The following is a 4921-nucleotide window of genomic DNA, read 5'->3' as shown; positions in this document are numbered from 1 at the left end:
GTTGAAAAAATTGGGCCAGTTGTCTTTTACGACTGGATTTACTTACAGTGGCACAATTTTACTTGCTCCTGCATGATCCACATTATGGCAGAATGAACTTAGATATAAAGGCATGACTGGATCACATTAAATTTTTTCCCTAAACCTCATAAATGGTACTGTGTACCTCAAATTCACAGCTAGAAACATATAAAATGTCCAGTATTCTAATGTTTGGTAATGCTGAATGCTTCTTGGTCACTTCAACTTTTCTCTTAATAGTTTTACTGTGCATTCATGACAATTGTTTGAAAATGTTTTTTCAAACTTGCAAAATGGCGAGTTTCTAATTCTAACATTCCTCATGTGTTTGTTAGCTATAAGTATTCTATATAGAAAAATTGCCACTCATCTACTTGGTCAAGAGGGTATGAGCTATGGTGGACTTGGTTTCAATCTTTTCCCAGAGAACTTCCTCCTTCCTTTTTGTGGGGAATGGGAATTAGAGATCACAATCTGGGTTCTAGGGTTGCTCATTGCGCCTCACTTTCCACTGCTTCCAGGTCTTTTTTAAAACAAAAGAGTTGAACTAATTTTACATTAATATTTCTAATTCAATTTTGAGATGTAGGGTTTTTATTTCTAGGACTTTTGTCTCTCAAACTGAAAATCCTTATTCTCACCAACATTAAAACAATTACTTACTCAACTTATCCAAGTACCTATAATGGTTTAAAAATAGAAAAACTAATAGTAGTACTAAAATTAAGCCTACAGAATATAGTTTAAAATCTCCATTTTCCTAGTTAGGAATAAGAAGTTAGCATTAGTTTCACACACACACACACACACACACACACACACAGATGCACCTTAATTTCCTTTTCTGTGTTCTCTTCATATCTCTTATCAATTTTTGTATTAAGAACTTGATCATTTTCTTCTCAATTATGAGTGCTTGAAATAATAAGGATATCAAAACTCTAAGTTGCAAACATTTTTCATTTGTCATTAATCTTTTTTTTTTTTTGAAGTGAACATAACCTCAAGATTTTATTGTCTTCATAATAAAACAAGAGGTGAAACTTAGAATTGGATCACTTGGCCCTCTATTTTCTTATCTCCTCCCAGTTCAAAATGCTTACATCTCTCTTAGATCTGCAGCTGGGCTCAACATGTTCAAGCCTGAGCACAATATTCTTTATAGTTTTAGCCTTTTTCTGGAAAACTGGCTTAGTCCGCCTACCATAATAATTCAGCTTCCTGTCAAATCCTCCTTCCCTGGGCATATAGAAAATCCTTACCTTTTTGTGTACGGTGCCACTTTGTGGGGTTGGTGCTTGCCATATGTCTTACAGAAAGTCCAGCAAGTTTTAGGAACATTTACCATGTTGGTTGGGACACTATCATCATGGAAAGAAAGCTCATCTACTTTTTCACTCTGTATATAGTGTTTCATTATGCAAATTTTTTAGTTTTTAATTTTGATGTAGTTAAATTTGTCAAGTCGTTCCTCTGTTGCTTCTAGATTTTGAATCAGAGGAAAATTATATCTGCCCTTGCCTTATAAAGGAATGCATTCATGTTTTTTCCTCCTATGTAGTTTCTTATTCTGATCCACTTAATATTCATACAGGTGTACAGTGTGAAGAACAGACTCAGTTTTATCTTTTTCCATATGGCTCCTCAGTCGGCACAGCACTGTTTTATTAAAATCTATTTTAGACCTTTACTTCTGGATGGAATGGACTGGCTTGTGTCTCGATAAGACAAAAACAGTAGAATAAAAGTGATAATAATATATGGAGACGCAAGAGGAAGGAGATATGGGGATATAGGTATATGTACAGCTGATTCACTTTGTTATACAGCAGAAACTAACAAACCATTGTAAAGCAATTACACTCCAATAAAGATGTTTAAAAAAATAATATACAAAATGAATTGTTTACTGGTATTGCTGAGCTTTCATGTCCTTCAGGACTTGAGGGCCCCAGTTACTGGAGAGCACGGAAATGCATTGAAATGAACCAAATATTTGCTGTTGTCCTTATCTTCAAGGAGTTTGATGTATAAGTGCCCAAGGCTGAGAGGCTGAGAAGCCAAGCATAAAGCAGAATAAGAGACTGAGATGATCTTGAGTTCACAATTTAATGAATTTTGACAAATGTATCCTGTCCTGTAACTAACACTCAAACAAGATATAGAATATTTCATCACCCTAGAAAATTCCTTTGTGCTTCTTTCCAGCCAGTACTCTGCAGAAGCAACTACTGTTATGATTTCTTTCACCATAGATTAGTTTTGCCTGTTCTTGAACTTCTTCTAATGGAGTCCTAGGACATATACTCATTTATGTCTTTCTTATTTTATTAAACATAGTGTGTTTGCTATTCATCCATGGTGTTTTGTATCAGTATCTGTTTGGGTTTTAGATTGGCTAGTTTACTTTTGAGGAATGTAGCTCTATTCTAAACTATAATCCAGTTGCTTGGGTCATTGGATACCTTGTATCCCTGCCTTACTTATTCACCTTCCCTCTGGGGTTAGATTTTTCTGTTCTTTGTACCTCCACTGAATCTTATATATACTTCTCCTGTGATACCTATACTCTTTGTAGGCAGAGACTTAGCACAGTTTGATTACAGAGTAGGTAGCCAGCATATGAAAGACTTGACCAGGATTCTGCTTTTAATGGACCAATCACGTACAACTGTAGCACTGACCCTCCACAATTTGTCGCCTTTGAGCCAACTGTCTTCCCTTGCCTTGGACAAACCCTCAAATTTGTTGTCTTGGCTTGATCTTTTAGTTAATTAGCCAATATTGTAAGTGGCAAGCTAAGCACTGAGTCAGGTAAATAAAAATGCAGACTGACTAGCATACTACCTGGCATGCATTAGTTTCTCAGGCAAGTGGAGAGAAAGTAGAGGGAACTCAAGCTCAGTACTTTTTGGGCCAATCATTGAAGCTGCAGAGTTCCCACTGTGTCCTGTAGCTGAGCCTGGTCAAACTATAAAACTATTCTTACTGTGTCATAAGTACAGCAGATACATTTTCCTTTACTTGTGTTTCTCGCGTACACATTTTTTCATGCTATTTGTATATTCTATCTCCATCAGAGAGGAAGTACCTTGTATAAGGACCTATGTTGTCAGTACTTTCACTTGCTGTAGGACCGAGTTACAGTTTCATACACAGGGAACATTCAAACATGTAGAGAAAGAGGTGGTAATGAGTACAGAATGGAGAAATGAATAGATCCAATCCCTGAGGTGCTTGATAACATACAATGTCACATAAAAGTTTATAAAAACCACCACTCTAAATAGCACAGCAAAAGGAACAAAGAAATAAAAATCAAAGAGAACATCTGGACCAAAAGTGAGAGGAAGCAACAGAAGAGAAACTTAGCCATAAGAATGTTGTACAACTGAATTGCCAAACTCAAGGGAAAGGTTTAGAAAAATATGATAGGCTCCACTTACAGGGAACTCGGTTTTCTTAGCAAATGGATTCGGTAATTGGAATTTTTGTTCCTTCTTTTCCTCTGGGACTGTGTGGATGAAAGTTCATTAATGTGGTAAGATTGTGCAGTATCTTTGAAAATGGTAACTTGTTAATAAAGACCCAAATTGCACTATATCTGTGTAATTTGGGTGATGATATGGGAATGGGTAAAGAAGACCCAAACCTACCAGATCTGTTCCCTCTCAGATTTCAGGGCCCAGACTTAAGATTATATAACTGGAGAAGAAATAAAATGGAGGAAGACAAATGCTACAGATTTATAACAGATGATTGTAAGCCTAATTGTATAGCTTTGTGCATAAACCTTACCTGTTAGGCTACCTGTTAACAACTTTCAAATTTACATACTGAAGATGAGTTCTACAGTCTCTGAGTCTCCATCCACTTCATTATTTTTTCTTCTCTCACATGTTTTCATGAGTTGTTCAAGGAAATTGCTGAGTAATAAACCATCCCAAACTTAGTAGTGTAAAACCACTGTTTTGTAATGCTTATAAATTCGGTGGGTCAGACATTCAGACAAGACACTGCAGGGATGGCTTGTCGATGTTCTATGATATATATCAAGCTTCATATTGCTGGGGGTGAGTGGAACAGTGTGGGACAAATATCTGGAGGCTCTGTTCCTCACATATCCGATGTCTGGGCTGCGGTGACTCAAAGCTGGGTGCATCTGGGACCGTCTCTAGAGCCCCTCTCAGCATTGTGGCTGTGTTCTGAGTTGGATAGTGTTGAGACCAAGCATTCCAAGAGAGCCAAGCAGAAGTTCTCTGGTCTTATAGCCCAACCCCACAAGTCTCATGAATTCACTTCTCCCATACTTTATCTTCAGAGCAGCCCTAAGGACCCCATGATTCTAGGGGAGGGAGAGGACATAGAATACACCTCTAGATGGGAGAGGTGTCAAAGAATTTGCATCCATTAAAAAAAAATGGCCACCACGTCTGTACATTAAAAAACAAACAAAAGATGGTATTTTTATCAAGTAACACTTTCCAGACTTGCTCAGGAGAAAGCTTATGCGTTTGTTTCTGGCCCTTTGGCTATTAATAGCAATAAGCCCTGGCTAATAGGGCTCTAGGTTAGATTCTGCCAATGAGACATTTGCATGATATTTGGAAGTGGGGAAAGAGGTCACTTTTGTTAGCAGGCAACAGTGGGCACATGGCAGATCTCTGCTTCAGTGTGACAGTCAGCTGAGTTCATTAGTGGCAATCTCCCTAACCGTCTACAGTATCCTAATTTCCTAAAACCCAGCAGTCTTTTCCTCTATCTTTTCCCCGCAGCCTTTCTATCAGGTCTGTAAGCACTAACTCCCTGTATTAAGTTCCTTTTTTGAAATGCCTGGAGAAATTCCCCCATTTTTACAACTGACTCTTTTTCATGATAAAATTTATTTACATACTTATAT

At 37.5% G+C, this 4921-nt stretch overlaps 1 pseudogene; it reads right to left on the bottom strand.

Moving 5' to 3' along the window:
* Positions 1–1017: 1017 nt before the first annotated feature.
* On the bottom strand, positions 1018–1369 carry LOC101277274 (60S ribosomal protein L36a-like; annotated as a pseudogene).
* Between the last annotated feature and the right edge of the window lie 3552 nt (positions 1370–4921).

This window comes from Orcinus orca, chromosome 6 (assembly GCF_937001465.1).
Source record: "Orcinus orca chromosome 6, mOrcOrc1.1, whole genome shotgun sequence".
Classification (NCBI taxonomy): domain Eukaryota; kingdom Metazoa; phylum Chordata; class Mammalia; order Artiodactyla; family Delphinidae; genus Orcinus; species Orcinus orca.
Note: the sequence above shows the minus strand (reverse complement) of the source record. Positions and strands in the feature narration are given on the sequence as shown.